General features: G+C 32.9%; 1 long non-coding RNA gene and 3 other non-coding genes across 4 annotated transcripts; all 4 read right to left on the reverse strand.

The window, feature by feature from the left end:
- Positions 1-7,441: 7,441 nt before the first annotated feature.
- LOC120088194 lies at positions 7,442-13,564 on the reverse strand. The gene is made up of 2 exons (XR_005484857.1): positions 11,948-13,564; positions 7,442-8,013 (listed from the first exon to the last, which is right to left on the reverse strand). It is a non-coding gene; the product is annotated as an uncharacterized LOC120088194 (long non-coding RNA).
- Positions 12,292-12,413, reverse strand: LOC120089591. Its single transcript, XR_005485265.1, has one exon. It is a non-coding gene; the product is annotated as a small nucleolar RNA SNORD14 (small nucleolar RNA).
- On the reverse strand, positions 12,948-13,070 carry LOC120089594. Its single transcript, XR_005485269.1, has one exon. It is a non-coding gene; the product is annotated as a small nucleolar RNA SNORD14 (small nucleolar RNA).
- On the reverse strand, positions 13,344-13,426 carry LOC120089585. The gene has a single exon (XR_005485260.1). It is a non-coding gene; the product is annotated as a small nucleolar RNA snoR117 (small nucleolar RNA).
- Positions 13,565-21,164: the final 7,600 nt, after the last annotated feature.

Below are 21,164 nucleotides of genomic sequence, written 5' to 3' on the forward strand. Positions count from 1 at the left end.
ATCAAATTAAATTTAAAAAATATTTTTGTCCCCCGACTTTAATAATTTTGTAACAATTTAATCTATGTATTTTCAAATCTTATCAAAATTAAGGGTAAAATAATTTAGCTTCACAATCTTAAAAGATAGATGAGTTACTTCTTCTATTGTCAGTTATTTTTAGATGAAATCTCAGTGTTTATCCAATATGATATTGGAGCATATAAAACTAACTAAAAAGAGTACATTTGAAGAGGACATATTGAAGATCCCACATTAAAAATATGAAGAGACGTTACATACCGTCTTTAAAAGATAAATAAATTACTTCTTCCATTATCGATTGATTTTTAGATAAAACTTTGATGGAAGAGTATTTTTTAAAAAAGAATTTTATAATCTTCCCTCTTGATTTTTTAGGGTAAAGATAAGATAGGTAGGTGCATCAATTTCAATGGAAATGTTAAAAGTCTTTGGAAGTTTTGATTTGATTGAGAATTGAAGGGAAAGGGGAATGGGTACACTCCATAACATCCATAAAGAAGAATATATTCATTCATATTCATTGTTACTTGTTGTGTTATTTTTGCGGCTAACCCGCCTAAAAATGCGTGCATTTCCCTTTATTCTTACTTTCTACATTTTAAATTTTGCTTAAATAAATATTAAGTATGATATTCATCATACACGGGTTCGACTGTGTTTGGTTGAGAGTATTTTTTGAACTAACCAAAAAATTCAAGTTGGTTGGATTGACAATCCAGAAAAATTGAGTAAAAGTCTTCAACCCAATCCAACTCAACCCTTAAAATTCAAGTTAAGTTGGATATCGGATTACAACTTATTTTTCCTTATTAATTTAAATACGTAAATTTATCTATAACGTATGACTAATAATTAAAATAAAACAAAACTAATCCAATCCAATCCTTATAGTTTGGGTTGAATAATCCAAATTATTCGAGTTGTCGGGCTTTTTGAACACATTGGTTTATCTCATGGAGTATGCAACTCTTGACAAAAACATTGTTTTCTACATAAAAATGTCCTCGAAAGTGAGAAAAGGAAAATGGTTGTGGATAGAGGTTTTTATTTTTACTTTTTTTTTTTTTTTTTTATTCTTTTTACGACGTAATGTACGAATATTTTTATTGTTATGATTGATGATGTGACATTAGGATTTTCATTTTAAGGCTGTTGGGAGATTTTTATGAATCAATTTTGGCATGTGTGCTTCTTCTTTCAAGTTTAGCCATGAGAGCTTCTTGAATTTTATGATTCATATATTGAGTTGCATATAAAAAAAATATTAGCGTGGAATTCATCATCCTCTCAATTATTATTATTATTATTTTGTTTAAGAGCTTTGATTTTTAGGATTTTCGTGTCTAATCCAATATTTAGAATGGAAATCAAATTGATTTGCGGACTTTAGTGTTTGAGAATTAGTTGTTCACATATTCAAAAGGTTTTTAAGTCAACTCATTTGGATTTTTTGTTTCAAAACATCCACAGTTAAATTACAAATTTGATCCCTATGGTTTGGAGAAAGTTAGAATTTAGTTCATATAGTTTCATATTCTAATATTAACTCATATTCATTGTGTGCTACCACTAATTATGAGAGATTTATTGTACCATAGAGACTATTTATGAGATTTTATCCACTCGTAAGAACTAAATTCTAACTTTCTCCAAATTATAGGGACCAAATTTGTAATCTGAAAAATTTATACCTCTAAAGTTTGGGGTTATATCAATTAAAATCTTGAACTAATAATTGTATCCATTCAAATTCTAAACTTTTGTAAGTATATCAATTTGTAACCTCCATTATGTTCTATTTGATAAGCATTATGTGAGATTTATAATTTTATTAATTAAATTCCTAAACTTACATAAGTAAAGATTTTCTTTAAAAATTGTTCATGTATCAATTCTAGTCATCCATTTTGTTAATCTGACATTTGAAGAAATCTACACATAAGAATTGATGCTTTGACAATTTTCACATTTATTAATCAATGGTCTAAATTGATTAAATTATAACAAGTTAAGAATTTTAATTGAAACCATTATAAATATCACATCAATTGATTCACTCATAAAAGTTCAAGTTGTAGGTAAACTATTTTCTACCAATTGATTAACCACTATATTTCTTTGTGTGTGTGTGTGTGTTTTTTTTTTAACTTGCCTTCTCAACTAACTACAATGCCTGACGAACGCATTTTAAGGCCTGTCACGCACCTACTCTTAACCTAACACAGCGTGCGGCACCACTATCCTATTAAGTATATTGTCAATTAAATGGTTGGTGTAATTTTTTTTTTAAAAAAAGAAAAATTAGCTCAATGTCGTGTCAAAAATATAATATGATGATATACGATGGATGAAATTGTCAGATTTAATTGAATCATAAAGATGAAACTGAAACTTTTAAAGTCATAAAGACTAAACTAGAGAGAAAGAAAAACCACAATTCATCAAATTACAAAGATAAAATTTCTAATTGAATGTAAATTTATCTATAAAGTTAAAGGTCAGCCTAAATATAAGATTTGATAATTATTTGAAGTGTTTCATTCAAAAGAGAATTAAAATGTTTTATATTAGGTTCATAACTTTTTTTTCTAAGAAAACAAAATTGAATTGCCAAACAAGGCCTAATAATTTTTTAATTTTGATTTTTTGTATTTTTCTTAAGAAATTAGAAAAAAGAAATAATAAGAAAGCTGAATTAGGAGGTTTTAAACGAGCACTAGTATATCACTTTCGTTGATTGTGCAAAACGGTCAGTAATTATGATATTGTATCCAAATCATCATCCAAACAATACACATGCTCATTTTAATGGAACCAAAATCAATAAGTGGGCACTTTTCAAAATAACAATAATATATAAAATAATAATAATCTCTTTCAAACCGAAACATCGTTATAAATATAGCAATCATGTCCCAGAATTAACCATTATGCAATGTAAAAAAAGATTTACAATAAGTGGTCACACAAGGTAGAGAACGTAAAAACCCTAAATGTTACTATTTTATATATATATTAGTAATTTGGGGTTGGGTTGAGTCGACCCAAATTTTTAAAAAGGTAACTCGAGACTTAACTTAATCTGAAATAATTTCGGAAACGTTCGAGTTGTTGGGTCATTTGAACACCTTTAGAAAAAAGATGGAAGAAAGAGAAATGTTTGTTTGAAACCTAATAGTGATAGAAGATATTTAGAAGATATAGAATAAATCGGTTGAAATAATTCAAACTAGTATAAGAAATAGACTTTATTAGAAAAAGTCAAAAAAATGAATCTCATAATTATTGTGTAAAAGAAATATAATGATAAATACCAATAAAATAACAAAGAGGGAAAAGAAAAGTCAGCGAAAACCATATAATTAAAATGGAAGGAAAAGAAAAAAGAAAATTGAGAAGAAAAAATCTAATGTTAATCAACAATGAGAAACAAGATGAACGAGAACAACCAAGAATCTCCCAAACATATAGAACTAGAATGAAAAAAAAAGTATAATAAACATGAAAATAAAATAAATAAGTAGATTTGAGAAAATTGTTATATTTACGATTCTTAGAGAATATCGCTAAAAGTGCTACCCGCTGCCATTGCAATTACCCAAAAAGTTAGCTTTCTCTTGAGTATGGTGGGTCGGGTCAGTGCCCAAATTTAAAACGGTTCAATTGATAAACTCAGGTCAATTATGGGCCATTGTGGGCCTTCTTAGTTTAGTGCAATGGGTTGGGCTAAGCCCAAATTCTTAACAAAAAAAATTGGGGGAAAATAGGGAAATTAGTGTATAAAAAAATTGGCATGTTTCCAAATTTACACTTTTGAATAAGATGACCATCAAACTTATTTAAGGAAGATGTAATTTTAACACCCAATTCATTTGATACATCTTATCTCCTCAAGCCAATGCACTATTTCTAGCAAAATTCTCTGATTTCTTATTTTTGAAGCACTAGCAATTTATATACAATAGCACATTGTGCATGATGTATGATATGTCTCGTCTCCTCTAAAAATTATAGGATGAACTCGGGCAAACGGCAATCGTCCTCGCGACAAAGACTTTAGTGAGAAGACAACTCACAAAACTTTAGTTTATGTTAATTATTTCCAAATCTCTGGCACCATCAAATACATGGTCTATGCAAGGTAACAAAAAGCAATACACGTCTATAAAAAACCTAAAACTTGTGTATTTATGGAGGAAGATGCATGTTTATGTTTTTTTTCTTTGGAGAGGACGAGGGCGAATGTGGATCTTTATGAATTTGAAAGGATTGGAAGGTTGGTTTGATTCATGGTTTGGAGTTATTGTGTGTAATGAAAATGTAATTGACTAAGAAAACATGTGGGGTTGTTCGATGATTATTATTTGATTTAATCTTTATTGAGATTTATATTATCATCATTGAACGTAAGAACAATAGTAGCCAACTCTGTATTTGGTATGAGATTTAGTTGTTGGTATTCTAAATTTGATTTTTTTTTTTTCACCATGTATCTGTGCTTATGGGTGGGGTTTAGATAGTTGATCTTTTTATAATTTTATTTTGATATTTTGATTTATTTCCCTTTTTAGGTTAACATACACATCTTATTTATATTTATAATTTGGTTTTTAGTTTTTGGTAGTTGTTTTTTTAATAAAAGATCTTGAGATTCACTTGGGATTTTGTTAACCTACATTACAAGATTTGATTTATTTTTCATTCTATTTGATTTTTTGAATTAAATTTCGTTTTAAATATTTGAGGATATATTTGTCCGTTTTCAAATTAAATAAATTAATGAAACTAGGCATTTAGATACTTTTTAAGTAAAAAATAGGATTAGATGTTATTCAGAAATACCTATTTAATTTAGACATTTAACCGGTCGACCCATGACTTTTTATTGGTTTTATTTCACTCATTGAGCAAAGTCCATGAATTGGGCTATCGACCAATCAGGGTTTGAGTCCCCAAACCCAAATTTAGCCTTTGATTCTTAGATTCTTTGGACAAATGACGAAATAAATATAAACTTTTCAAAAAATGTCCAACCAAGTTTTACTTTTATGAATAACCAAAAGACTACCACTACTTTCAACCTCATGGTTCAAAATAAGAAAAACTATGCCCTCACAATTTAATCCCTACATTTTTTTTTGTGTGTATTTAAAACAATATCTAATTATATAACCATTTAAATAAAAAAAAAAAAAAAAATACTAGAAATCATCTTAAAATCTAGATTGATCACCAAAAATAAATCTCTCCCATTAATCTAAAGTCTAGGTTGATCACCTAAAAAAAGACCTCTCCCATTATACCCGGAACCCATGCTTACAATATACTTACAATTCCTAATGCAATAACCACGACACGTTAAACAATATACTTCAATCAAATCACAACTTACACTCAAATACATTCAAGTAGGCTAAGATACCTTGTTCGACAAGAAACTCTTCATATTCAACCTTTTCCTCTCATTCTCTCATTCATGCTAGAGAACCTCTCCATATTTCAATTCTTTTATGTCCAAAGAAACCCTACATTACAAAGAAAAATATTTTCGATATTGAATATGAAAATACTATGTATTAAAAAAAAAAGAAACAAGTCACCCAAATATTTTGTACTAACAAAGCTATGATATTATAGGAACAAATTGACTTCTAGAATAGAATCGTTCCTCATACAAATAGATTGTACTAATAAAATTAAGACTTTTTAGGAACACATAATTCTGAAAATAATTTTTATAAAATTTTGCGCAAATATCTTATTTGAATATTTTCAATAATGTTCCAACATTTGGCTTTAGCAGTCTTCTTCTTTATCTTCTCTCGAAGTTTATAATCCACAGACAAACACAAAATAGAAAATGAAGACCCAAATGACATTATTCTAACATTGTACCATGCAGTTTAAAAAGCAATCCTTCTTAAAAGCAACCCCCTCTTTCTTTCATTTTATATAATTCTAACTCCTTGACAACCAAATGTATTTGGTTGTACCATGGAAATGTTATCAAGAATTTTGTGGGAATAAATTATTTTTTATTTAATTTATAAAATTAATTATAAAACTCTATAAAATTTTGGTAGATTAATTTAATAAATTCAATTGAGAAAAATTAATTATTTAACAATCAAATAATAATATTAATTAAATTATTAATTATAAATATTAGTAAAATGAGAAATTTATAATTAAAGTTACTTGATTATATAATTATGATGTATTAATTAATAAAGCAACTAATGAATTCTCATTAATCAATGATAAACTAATTATAATTATTAAAAAAAATAAATTCATATTGTATTCATTATAATGATCATTAGCTAACTACAAATATAATTAATTAATTAATTAATAGTCTTATTGCATCGCTTCTTTATAGTTTATTGAAAAAAAGTATGAAAATATATGTATATATATAAACTAATTTATTAAACTAAAATAAAAATTAAGTATATATTAAATTGTTTAAAAAATATATTTAAATTTAATTGAGTAGAAAAATTAAGTATGTATGTAAATTAATTAATTTATTAAATAGTAATGGTTAAATTCATACATTATAATTTAAAATTTAATATAATATAATTTTCATATAATTTAAATTAATTAATTCTAAAAATATATAAAATAAAAGAATAAAAAATGTATTATAAGATGAGAGACAAAGGTGGAAATCATTCACTTGTACTAAACTTTATCTGTTACCTATTCTCAAATTTAATTTTATCCCAATTTCCTCAATCCAAATGTCCCTAAAATTTTAAGCAAAGAAAAAAAATGGTTGAAGCAAATTCTAAAATCCGTTTTCTTGCTTTCTTCATTTTAAAAGGGTTTTGTGCATAGTTTTTCTGGAAGTAGGATGCCCACCTTCCTCGCTAATATTTTCCATAATCAAATCTAAACTTTTTTTTTTAAAAAAAAAAATCTATTTGAAAATTTTCTTTTCAAGTGCAGTAATTTAAATTTATTGGAGAGATGTACTTTGGGCTCAAGGGGCAAAATGAAGAAACAAGTTTTAGTGATGGGCCAACAAAAGCAACCGAATGGCCATATATATCAATTTCTCTCGATTCTTTTGGCTGGGTTGGGCTGGTGTGGCCCAATGATGAGGTACGTTAATTTCTATGCATTCAATTTGTGCATTGATAATTGAAAATTTGTGAAATATAACTAAAACAACGATTGATTTTGATAGATGTCGCAAGGCCAACAACATGCCTATTAGAAACCAAACACCTTTAATCATTTTTTTTCTTTAATTTTTTTTTTTTTTTTTGAAAAAAAAAAAAAGAGAGCAAGATTGAGTCAAAGCGAGAAGTTTCTAAAACACTGATTCAATAATAATACACTAATATAATAATGGAGGGCTTAAGCATAAATTCTATTTTTGAGTAGAAGATAAAGTCGAGGTCGATTTAGTTGAAAATAGTTATTCTTATTCCTTGTATTATTATTATTTTGTAACCATATTAGGGCAAGATGTGTATAAAGGAAATAGGGCTGTAGGTATTCATTATTCATTCAATACAAAAAGAAACAAAAGGTAGAAGTCCAAAGGACTGAGAAAATTCCCAAATCGGTAAAATTGGAATCAGAGCTTCATGGCCGACACCACACTCACTGGAAATTGCTCCTCCTCCAAACCGATAAAATTCACCACGCCACCTCTCAACCAGCTCTTGAATCAACTCACCACCATGAAACTCGGACACGGGAATTTTATGCTGTGGAAGACACTTGCACTGCCAATCCTCCGAAGCTACAAGCTCGAAGGACACCTTTCAGGTCAGATACTCTGCCCACCAATGTTCATCTAGACGACCTCTGAAGCAACGTTTCAATCGACAAGAAAAGGTAGCCAGAAGATGAACGAGTACGTCAAATTGATGAAGATGCACTCTAACAACCTTGCACAAGCAAGCAACCCTATGTTGACAAGAGCTCTAATCTAACAAGTCCTCCTTGGCCTTGATGAAGAATACAACCCTGTTGTCGTAGGCATCCAAGGTAAACCAGATATCTCTTGGTTAGATATGTAATCTGAACTGCTATCTTATGAAAAACAACTGGAACACCAAAATTTTATCAAAATACATAGCTCTTTTGCACAACAACATTTTTTCAATGTAGCATTTAACAGAAATACAAATGGAGGGAAACCACATTTCAATCCCTCATTCAATGGTAATAAGAGGGAATCATGGGTCAGTCGGCCCCAACAGTGATACTATTGCCCTGTTCACATCAGCTCAACCCTCCAACCCCTTTATAGCCACACCAGAGACATTTAACGGATCCAAATTGGTACATTGACAGTGGAGATACTAACCATGTCACTCCAGATTGTAACAACATCAACAATCCAACCGAGTATGGAGGTAATGAACGATCCAGTCACTGTAGGTAATGGTGAACAATTAAACATATCTCACACTGGTCAATCTTGTTTATCTAATGGAAGGAATGAATTTATACTAAATGACGTCCTATGTGTGTCTAACATAGTAAATAATCTGATTAGTATATCAAAGTTAGCTCATGATAATGCTGTGGTTATTGAATTTCACATTAATTGTTGTGTCATTAAGGACAAGGATACGGGCAGAACACTGCTGAAAGGGGAGCTTGACAAAAGATTATACCGACTACAAGGGGCTGAAGTGCTATAAAACAACATCAAGAGCCGAGGAACCGCTCTATAAAAAAATATCAACTCGACTTTTATCAGGAGTTAGGATAAATGTAGTTTAATCAAGAGCATAGGAGACTAGGACATCCATCAGTGAAAACTCTAGATTATGTTATTAGAGAATGTAACTTACCATAAAATCGAATGAAAGAAAAGAATTTTGTCATTCATGTCAATTGGGAAAATTCTATGTCTTACCATTTCCTAAATCTCAATCTCGGGCGGGCTTCCAATAAGTTTGAATTAATACTATGGGGACCACCCCCTATTGAATCTACTAATGGATACCGATATTACATATCATTCTTGGATGATCACGATCGATATGTGTGTCTATATCCTCTGAAACAGAAAACTGAGACATTGGCAGCATTCCATCATTTCACTCAATTAATACAAACTCAATTTAATTTTGGAATAAAGATACTACAATCAGATAATGAGAGAGAATATGACAAAATACACCATCTTTGTGAGTCCAAAGGCATTTTAATCGAAATTCGTGTCCATATACATTTGCACAAAACGACAGAGCTGAGCATAAGCATCGACACATCATAGAAATTGGACTCACGCTCCTTACACAAGCATCCATGCCTCTGTCCTCTTGTTTTCAATAGCTGCCTATCTCATTAATGGCATGCCTACCACAGTATTGTAAGGTAAATCACTTGTCACCATAATGTTTGGTTCTAATCTTGGTTTTTTTAATCTCAGGACATTCGGGTGTGCCTGCTACCCATACCTACGGCCATATCATAGTCAAAAATTCCAATCACACTCGGAGAAATATATGTATATTGGTACCAGCTCATATCACAAAGGGTATGATGTCTCAGTCCATCAGGTCAGATTTATACAAGAGAGTTTCGCTTTGCATCCCAGTCGTTCACCACGATCGCCCAGACGACAGATCAAACGATCGCTAACCAACCATCGTTTAGCACGATTACCCAGACGATAGGCCAAATAAAAGACACCACGATCACTGAGGCAACACGATCGTTTAGAACGATCAACCAGATGACAGACAATGCGATCACTCAGCCTCCATTTTAGAACGATCGTTCAGTCCCCATCGTTTAGAACGATCGCCCAGTCCCCATCGTTTAGAACGATCGCCCAGTCCCCATCGTTTAGAACGATCGCCCAACCCCCATCGTTTAGAACGATCGCCCAACCCCCATCGTTTAGAACGATCGCCCAACCAGAGCCCACCAGAATTCCAATCAGAGCCCACCAAAATTCAAGCAACCTCTCAATGGAAAAAAGTGATGGATGAGGAATACACGACTCTAATGAGAAATATGACCTTCTCCATCTCAAAATATCGTGGGGAACAAATGGATATTTCGTCAACATGGATGGTACAATACTGAATCACTTTCAATCCAGTAATGGGATGTATATATGAGTCAACCACCTGGTTATGTCAGCTCTAATTATCTAAATCACGTCTGTAAGCTAGAAAAAGCAATCTCTGAAACAAGCACCACAAGCCTAGAATAGATACACACCACAAGACCAAGTGGACTCCCCGATATATTCTGACCACATAGGAGATTTTCATAAAAACCATACAAATCATGATCTAAATTTTGAAATATCAAACAAGTAAAACAGATCATGCCATCACATTTCATAAATCATAACATACTATAAAATATAATTCTATATCAAAATATCTGAAAGTAAACCACTCACCGTTTACCCGACTCCTCATAATTTCGATTTCTCCATCTCCCATTTATCCTGATATTATATTGATAATCCTCTAATTATCCTTCACATGACCAAAATCCAATTATTTGAAGATTAATCTTCAAGTATAACCAATTTCACCTAAACTTTTGCCAAATCCATTATTTGATCCAAGGTAGAGTTTGCTTTGTAATTTGGTCCTTCAATTACTCTAAAATTAACTCTAGATTTTAAAATTAATCATCAATAGGACTAATTCTATTCCAAGTTTGCTTAATTTTTCTCATTTAACACCCTAATTAGGGTTTACTTCAAATTAATCCCTTATTCCACTAGGATCCCAATTTATTATGATTTTAGGTTTAAGGTATCATAACAATACCAATTGAATCCCTAATTAAGTTTTAGAACACCTCATTAACTTAAAATTTATTTTTCAGCTTTTAATGACAGACAATAGATGACAGACAAGAGTCAAACTAGGAAAGTCAACTCTTTCTTCAACTTCCAACCCAAAAATTTCCAGATTTAGCATCTATTCTTCTGATGAGCATTTCAGACTTAAATTCATCATTTTCCAGGCATGTAACGCTTAATTAACCTATAAAAACCTTTTACTGATCTTAATTAACATCCCTCAAAGTTTGGACGTCCAATTTGCCCTAAAACTCCAAGAATCGACCAAACACTCCATAGTACCCCTGTTTTAAAGCTTAAAATAAGAATTTCCAGATTTGACCTCTATTTTTCCAGTGAGCAATTCAGACTTAAATTCATCACTTTCCAGACATTTAACACTTAATTGGCCTACAAAAACCTTTTATACATAGTTTGGACATCCAATTTACCCTAGAATTCCTAGAACCGACCAAACTCTCCATGATGCCCCTGTTTTAGAACTTAAAATCAGAAATTCCATCCATCAAATTAAAGACCATAGAACTCTAGAAAGACCTTATAAGTACTTACCTTAACCTCTAACTACACAAATTCACTAAAAACCCAAGCTTCCTCTGTTTTCACGAAAACTTTAGCACCACTGTTTTTCTTCATTTTTCCTACTTCGGTCAAATTTCTACAAATCAAGCCACCTACAAACTTCTTTGCTACCTTTTTAATTTGGTTGCATTTTCCTTTCAGCCCACCATATTCAAAATTCCACTTTTCTCTTCGTTTTTAACACATGCCCAAATGATCAGTCCATAACCTTAAAGTCATTCAATAAGAAATTTCAATAAAAAAACACCTTAATTTTTCCAAAATCTCCTTAATTTATGTTGCCTCTGTGAAATAAATTAATTAATATAATGATTTCATTATTGATTGTTCTCAACATTGGTGGAGGGGTTTTAGTGGTTGCCTCTGTGACATAAATTTATGTTGCCTCAATCAATCATTGAAAATGTTTTCATACACTGTCAAACATGTTGACTATCCAAAGTATTTCGAAACCAAAGCTCAAATAAATATACTAACATACTGTGTCTTTATTTTTCAGTAATTCATAACAAATTGTTCAGAGGCAAGTACTTTGGGATGTTCCTGCCGCTTATAACCTGGGAAGCACCCCCATCACGATGTTTCATCCATCAACAACAAAACATTACATCAAAAAAGCGATATTTCGGATCATTTACTTCAAAAGTTTTCCACAAGCTTCATAAAAATTCATAGAAGGATGAAGATTGAATAATAAAAAAGCAAGAATATACAGATCTGTTTCAGACATTCCAAGCTGGCAGCATTAAGCGCTCGAGCATAAAAAAGGCAAGAGCTTTATGACAAGGCAGCAGCATATATTGGGAGAAGCAACGCTTCGAAAAATGTCAACACAAAGATACAAAATTAAAAAGTAATTCCAAAGGAGTTAAAAGAGACTCAGACATCCAAGGAAGGATAAAGCAGCACTAGCTCTCAAGCCTGGCGAAGGCGAAAGCTCTTAGGCGGCCACTGCGAATGTTTTGAGAAACAAGCCTTCAAGATATCATCATTGTTATCAAAATATCAAACTGAACATAGAGCATGGAGAATCTTAGATACCACCAGAAGGCCCTTGAAAAAGGGAAACAAAACCGGGGAAATGGGGTATCAAGATAAGTTAAGAACAGATGGAAAATATTTAATGATTTCCAATGGAAAACGGAAATGAAGTTACAAACAAGTCCAGAACAGACCCAACAGTTCAAAAGTACTCCACCGACAACAGGAAATGAAAATACAACAGAAGTTCAAAACAGACAATGCAATTCAAGGATTCTCATATAACAAGTCTAAATGAGGTTAAAATATAAGTTAATAGCAGAACCAACAGTTCAATGATTCTCCAATGATAGGTGAAAAGCAAATGAAACCAAGAATTCAAATAAAAGCAATAGTACTTGTATATAAGATTTTCCAAGCAGCAATGATCAGTAATACATAAACTCGTCTAAAGCCCAAAAATAGTCGCTAGGGGGTTTTGAAGGGCGAACAGGCATTATAAAACAAAAACTTAAATCGTCGAGAAACTAGAAGTAGAACTCTTAAATAGAGCCTCAGACATCCAAGGAAGGATAAGAACAGCAGAAGCTCTCAAGCCTGGCGAAGGCGAAAGCTCTCAGGCGGCCACTGCGAATGTTTTGAGAAACAAGCCTTAAATGTATCATCACAGACTCATTACCAAATCATCATGCAAATCAACAACAACAATCAAATAAAAAAAACAATACAAGAGAATATAGAATGTGGGAAAATCTGAATGCATAAGCATCATAAAGGAAGCAAATGCCAGAATCTCATCTCCCAAAGATCATTGTCGGCAACGTACAGCGCTGAAAACGCTACGAAATATTAGAAGCGCATCAGAGACTCTAATTTATTGCCTTCCAATAGAAGAAAGTCAAACCAAAAACAAATCTAAAACGCATTTGGGAAAAGAACATATCGAAGGCCTCAGAATGTAGAATTTGATTGTATACTCCATCGAAATACTTCTCAGATGGTACGGACAAATGTTCTAAATCATAGGCCAAAAGAGAAGAAAAGAATCAAAACATTGAAGAAGGAAAAAAAATACCCTAAACCACAGTTGAAGATCTGATGAACCGCCCAATGGTGAAAGAGGAGAAATTTCAAGAGAGAGAAGCTGAAATTAAGAATTTTGAGGGAGACGGAGAATTCGGAGATGTTTAAATAGGAGATTTGTGGAAACCCTAGAACCAGCGAAATTACCAATGCACCCTCGATAGCATTCTGGCGATGCGCAATTTTAGATTAAGACGTTGGGGTTTTCATCTTTGGTAACTTTTATTTTTCGGTCTTGATAATTTTAGGAAGAAAAATGGGAAATAGTCAAAACTCGCCTTTACAACTTATCGAAATTTTATTAAAATATTATTTTTTTCTTTTTTAGTTTTGAGCCTTCTCAATATCAAATTATGCACGAGATTCTGTTACCGGGAGATTCGCCTACTTTTTTTCAAATATTAGGAAATCTTTCCAAATCTTATATATTTTTAAATTTTATACAATTATCTACCCAAATATTTGTATAATTATTTCAATCTTATATAAATTATATGATTTCCCAAATTATCCAAATGGTTTTCATTAACTTGTTATTTTTAAAATCTGAAAAATATTGAATTTTACAAAAAAAAAAAAAAAAAAAAAAAAGTAAGATATGACAAATATATAGAATCTTGATGTTAATTTGTCTCTAAAACCCAAATATATAGAATATCGGTGTTAATCTACACGAGATTAATACTGAGATTTTATATATTTTTCATATCTCGCCTAATTTTTTTGCGAAATTTAATCTTTACCCAAATTTAAAAATCAAAGTGCAATTAGTTGAGATCCATTTGGATAGTTGGTAAATCTATTCGAAAGTTTTAAATTTGTAAAAAAAAAATTGGGTTAAAAGTTTGACAAATTACATAAATATTTGATATAATATTTGGTAAAGATAACTGAATTTATATAAACTTTGGAAATATATAAGATTTGGTATAAAACTTAAGAAGATTACATTATATTTAGAAAAATTAACAGAATCTTGATGTACAATCTGACAAGATATATGAAAAAAGTAAAAACAATGATAAATTAGATAAGGTTACATTTTCTTTAACAAAATCTCAGTGGCCGGTCTTGGGTGAGATGGACCGAGAATAACTATTTTAACTAAATGATCTGAATGTCTTGATTATTGAAAATAAGTCATTAATTGAGGAAAATGTATGTTTGAAATTCAAGACTGATGATATTGTGAAGCATGATGATATTGAAATGTCGTATGATAAAAAAAAAAGTGTACTATGTTAGATAAGATTAAATTTATCAAGCATGATATTTCTAAAATGAATAAACTTGTTAAAGTTCTTAAAGCTCTTAAAGATTTAAATTTCTCTAGTTACAAAAAAGAATGTTAGTTTTAAAAAATGAAAACTTGAGAAGCCTATTTATGACTGTTTTTCGAAAAAATACATGATTACATCTCAAGTTACCAAAAAAATGGCTAGAATTAGAGGTCAATTTGGAAAGAAGATATTTATTTTTTTAATAAAAAATGGTCGTCTAGAGTTAGAGTGGCCTTAGCAAAGAGGGTGTGTTTCCCAAATTTGTTTTTAAGCTTCTCATCTACTAGTTTTCTATTATTTTTAAAAATGTCACGCAATTGGTTAAAATAATAAAATATACATATAATTTGGAAACCTTTTTAACCTGTTTTTAAATACTCGATGACTAAAAAATACATTTTAAAAATTTAATGACTAAATACACCTATTCTTAAAAATCTAATGACTAAAAGTGCACATCTTAAAAATTTATAGGCCAGACGCACCAATTCTTTAAAAATTGAGGATTAAAAAAATGATTTTTTATTATTATTATTATTTTACTTACATCAATAAACATAGGTCGATAAATCATACCTTTGATCTTAGAGTAAGGTGCCTTCTGCCTCATCCATTGAGGAGCATTCAAATTAGTTAATGACTAATGAGTATTGTTTTTCCCGCTCGTACTATTGCTTGAACTTCACTAAAGATAATAACGATTTTTTATAATTATGTTTAGGTCAAATTATAAAATCCATCCTCATATTTTGAACTAATTTGTAATTTTGTATATTTTGTCGAGGGACATGATACATAGTAACCGAATAAATTAGCAGACGAATTAGATCTCATCTGGATACAATAATAATGTTCAAACTCAAAAGCAAGTCAGATGGTATGACACAGCTTATAAAATGAAATAACCAATAACTTATAAAAACCTCAAAGGCCTGTGGAGATTTAAAAAGTAGTCGAGACATGGTTCTAATAAGCGATGTCTTGAAGATCATTATTCACTCTAGATGTGCTGCGAATAGACTACATCGATCGTATAAGCAATATATAATGATTAATTGTGGCATAACTGTAACTTTGAACTATTCGAATCTGGCAAAACTTTTGAATACTTTCTACCAACTCAACTCAATATAACAAAAGAAATGAGAGAACTCTTCACTTTGAAATGAAAATGCTACGAACAAGTTTCATTTAAATTAAAGAAACTACAAATTTAACTTTCATATATGTTAAATTTGTACATGAAAAATATATAATTTGAAGTTTCAATCCAATTTGAAATTTTGTAACGATTAATTTAATCTACATAGTTAAATCTATTTTTTTTTGTTTCAATATTCAAAATGTTTCATTTACTTTTATTATACTCTAAATATCCAACATATATGATTTTGAGAGTTTCAATGACGATCCTATGATTCAGGCGTAATTTCATATTTATTCCACAAATTAAAACTTTTTATTTAATTTTATGATCGGATCAAACCTCAATAATTGTATATAAATACCATTGTATCGTGAATATGACTATCTATCTTTCTCTCTCTATATATATATATAGTAATGAGCTTATTTTTGTGTCTTGTAGTATTGTCGATCGTGTTACTCAAATTGTTATAGGTAATTGCGGACCAACAAAATGTCAAAAGTCAAGGACGAACCAAAAGAGTTACTTAACCTAGAAAATGAACCTAAGATTGGCTAAGGAGCAGGCCGAGGAGAGTTCCAATAAATAAAAGGAAGATAAGTTGGGCTCAAAAGAGCCCAGTTGGTCGGCCTTGGCCTCAAGGCCAATATGAGGCTTGGGAGTCCAAGCCACGAAATCAAGTGTATCACGCAGACATCCAACTACGGGTAAGTGCCTTTCACAACTTGCAGGAGTTGCTATTCTCAAACTATATATATAATATATAATATTTCAAAAATAGCAAGGTCGAAAATAAATACCTCACTCCCAAATTTTAAATTCTCATTGCCAAAAAATTAAAATAAGTCCTGCGATGTTCTTAGAATGCCTTGTAAAGAGAGTTTGAAAGAAAGCTAGCAAACCCCTAACTTCTAGAAATATTTTATGAGGTGACTATCTTAAGATTAAGTTGACTTTAGTATATACAAAAGAAATAGAAGCATATTTTTCATCATTGAAATCATACTTGGCAAAGAAACAGCATGTGGTAAACTATTAAATTTATCTACGTCAAATGATTGCAGTGATAAAGCTTTTAAAACTGCAATGCAATGTGATAGTGCAAATTTTGAAATAAAGATAAGGAAGAGTACACCCCCAAATTTGCGTTGTCGCCCGCATTGTGTATCGATGCATCCAACTTTGCGGTGATCTTTCTTCTTTGGATTACGGTGATAGAGTGAGATAATTTACTGCTTCAAGTATCATCTCTACAATCCAGTGCCTCGATCATTACATGAAAAACAAAGAGAGGGTCAAATTATTTTAAAATAAAACAACAAGTGTTTTTTTTAGAGCAGTGTAGATAAATAATAAACAAAGTAATTACGATAGTAGATAATAACGAGTAAGATAAAAGTTCATGAAGTATTTGATGCAGGAAAAGGATATTCAAAAGGATTGCGTCCTTGATGAGGTTGAATCATATAATACTCAGGGACCACTTATTTCAGGTTGGTTTGTTCATGTCCATGGTGGCTTTTCTCACTTTTCTTTGTCCTCTAGGATCTTTACTGCCTTAATCCAGAGTTTCTCCCCATGAATGCTCATTACAATTTCCCCCTTTCGCACATCAATTTGAGTGCGACCGGTTGACTGGAACGGTCGTCCCAATATGATGGGCGCATCTTCATCCGCTTTATAATCCAAAATGAGGAAGTCTGCCGGCAAGATGAATTTATCGATTGAAATTGCTGCATTTTTCAACTCTCCTTCAGGGTGTATTCGAGATCTATTTGCGAGCAAGAGAGTTTCCTTTGTAGGCGTAAGTGTGTCGGCATTCAATTATTTGAAGATTGATAGTGGCATTATGTTTATACTTGCCCCAAGATCGCATAGTGCTTGGCCATTGAAGGTCCCTCCGATAGAGCATGGGATCGTGAAGATTCCTGGGTCGCCCATTTTAGGTGGGATCGTAGCATTTTGCGCTGCAGCCACTATTGCGATCTTTCCTTCCTCATTTTGTTCCTCTTTGAGTCTTTGCGGAGTCACTGGTAGTTGAACTTCTTCTGTCTCAAGATCTAGAGGCTTAAGGGTGGATGCAACTTCAGGGTCTATTTTCTCAAGCTTCTCGAAACTATAGGTCAACAGGTCTTTGGTTATCACAGCATTCAAGTTGGTCGCAATGTGCTTCTCCCCTACTTTCGCAGTCATGTTGTCACTTAGCAAGGAGACTGCTAAGCATTGTTCCTTCCCGTTACCCCCTGCATTGCGAGGGAGCTTAGTTGAGCTCAGCAACGCTCTTTGCGGTCTATTTTTCAGCTTGCCCGCAATTTGTCCTATTTGAATTTCGAGATTTCTAATGGATGTAGCTTGATTTTGAAGCACAGATTCGTTTTTCTCAATGTATTGCTTCAGCAAGCTCTCCAGGGATGAAGATTGCGGTGATTGTGAGCTGTTAGCTTGGCTACGCGCTTGACCATTGTTCTGTGAGAAAAATCTGAGTGGCCCTCCTTTTTGTGCCACAGGTTGAAAGCTTTGCTGTTGATTTTTCCATGCAAAATTTGGATAGTTTCACCACCGGGGTTATATGTATTGGAATAGGGATTATCTCTCATGAAGCATATCGACTGCGAGTTTGTTGGGCATTCCTCCATCGGGTGAGCATCACCACAAATGACACAACTTGTGGTCGTTTGAGTAATTGCGCTGACCTGCCATTTTTTCGCTCCCGTGTTATTAATTGCGATGCCTTGCTTATCATCGCAGTCATTTGATTTTGCAGGGATGCGATGAACCCATTGTTTGCGTCATTTTATTTGATTCTTAATCTCTGACCGTCTTCCCTCCAATCCTCGTGATTTTTGGAAATGCGATCAAGTATACTCTTTGCCTCCTTATATGTTTTGTTGAGCAGACCACCAGCGGTTGTCGCATTGGCAGCGGTCTGCGAAGAAGGATTCAATCCATGGTAGAAAATCTCCATTTGTAGGTAGTCTGGTAAGCCATTGTGTGGATAGTCTCTTACCAGCCGCTTAAACCTCGCCCAAACATCGCTAAGTGATTCGTCATCTTCTTATTCAAAATTTGTTATTAATTTCCTTCTCCTAGCGTTCTCAGTTGGTGGAAAATACTTATTCATAAACTTTTTCACCACCTGTTCCCACGAAGTATCTCTCCTGGTTCTAGGGAATATGCCCATTTCCTTGCCTGATCACACAAAGAAAATGGAAACAGAGTCAGTCGAACTTCCTCAGCTGAGATATTCAGGAACACAAAAGTGTTGCAGATTTCTATGAAGCTCTGGAGGTGGGCGTGCGGGTCTTCGCCACGCCTTCCCCCAAACTGCCCAGCAGCCTGGATCATCTGCAATATTACTGGCTTCATTTCAAACCTCGATCCATCTAACGTCAGCCTCATGATTCCTGGAGAGAAATCGTAGAGGTTAGGTGACACATAGTCCCGGATGGGTCTATTGCGGTCATTCGCCAGAAGGATGGGGTTGGCCATCATATTGTTCGCATTCGCGGCCCTTTCTGTCGATTGTTCCGCCATTCTTGATGTTCTTTCTTATTATTGTTGGCGATCTCTTAATATTCTTCTGAATTTCTTCTCAATCTCCGAGTCGTAATTTCCCAGAGATTGAGAGTCTGCAAAAAAATTTAAAAAAATACCATTAGCACTCTATTTTGCTGAAGGCCCTGGTAACGGCGCCAAAAACTTGATGCTTGATTTTATGAAGTGGAAATATGGATGATATGCGTTGATGAAATTGCATTGTGCACTCAAGTTTCCCCAGTAGAATCCAAGTGTAAATTCTTCAGAGTTTCCTAGTAAGTCCAGGGTCGAACACAGGGGCTTGTGAACACAGATTCCGTTGGTAATTTTTGTGAAGAACTTTGCAGTAATCGGATAAATAAATAAATTGTTAGGTTTTTTGTTTGCGTTGATGAAAAATAAATAAATGTGGCAGAGTTTGAAAAGATTGATAAATGGGAGATGCGATGAATATGCGGTGAACGGGTTGAGAAGAGTTTCGGCGAACACTTCCTAGAATGCGTTCATACTTTGCGGTCATGCAACATGGATACAATAGTAAACCATCTCTCGACACGAATGCAACGACTTCTAATATTAGAATGCATGCGATATATGCGATAAGTCTATAGGACCTATACATAAGCCTCTATTCTTATTTATGCGATGATAGGATAACACACATAAGTAAGGCAACCACATAATATTATTCCTATCTCTAGGATGCATGCGATGCAAGTTGACAAATAGAGCTTATCTCTAAGTCCCCATCTCTTGTTTATGCAAGTCTAATCTTGCTCTTTCGAGTCCAGATTCTAATCTAGTTCTCTCGAGTCATTAGGTTCTTTCTTTAGACTCTCTCTCGAGTAACTCTAAAGAGTATTTTGCATAGTATAAAACAAGACAATCGCAAGCAATGAACTTCCTAGGTCATGTTAGCTTAGTTCTTCTCAACCCATTCGACTAGTTTAGCTACTCATGCATATTAAGAGAGTGACATATATAGAAATAGAACTTCCTTTGTATAAATATGAAGATGAAGTACAAAATAATAATGCAAGTATAGAATAAAGAACCTGGTAGCAATCTCTTGTTGCCAGGCGTTTACACTGTTTTTCTACTTGTGCTCAAAATGATAATCTCGCTCTCGCGAGAGTTGGCCCGCTCTCTGCTTCTACACCTCAAGGTTCTCTCTCGAGTTGTCCTGAGCGATCTTCGGCGCCACCACTCTTCTTTTGTTCTGCCTTAAAATGAAAAGGAAAACTATGGACAGCGGCGTGAACTTGTGGAACAAAAGATTGTAAAAACGGTGAACCCCTTTTCTGAAGAATGCACTTGGTATTTATAGAGCATCCATGGTGAAAGGCGGCTTCTCTCTCATGGTTGTACAGATGGAACAATTTTAATTCTTGATTGATGCGCCGAATAATTGTCACCGAAAAGCTGAATGTACTTTGTGACCGTTATTGGCTATCAACTTAATTCGGATTCGACTATCATCAGCTTTCTGTCCCATCGCGATTGATTAGCCTTGCACCCAGATGCGCCCACCATGTTGCGCTGACCAAGTTGCGGCGATCCTTCTCGGGCGAATGTTTATGAACACAATCATCGCAAAGTCTTGCGGTGCAGTTGTGCTCGACCAATGATTTTCTATGATCGCAATTCTTGCGTTGCGTCAACGTATATTCTGCACAAAAAATATAAAAATCAACTGTTCTAATGCGCTGATCGAATGCGA

This window comes from Benincasa hispida, chromosome 10 (assembly GCF_009727055.1).
Source record: "Benincasa hispida cultivar B227 chromosome 10, ASM972705v1, whole genome shotgun sequence".
In the NCBI taxonomy this organism is placed as follows: domain Eukaryota; kingdom Viridiplantae; phylum Streptophyta; class Magnoliopsida; order Cucurbitales; family Cucurbitaceae; genus Benincasa; species Benincasa hispida.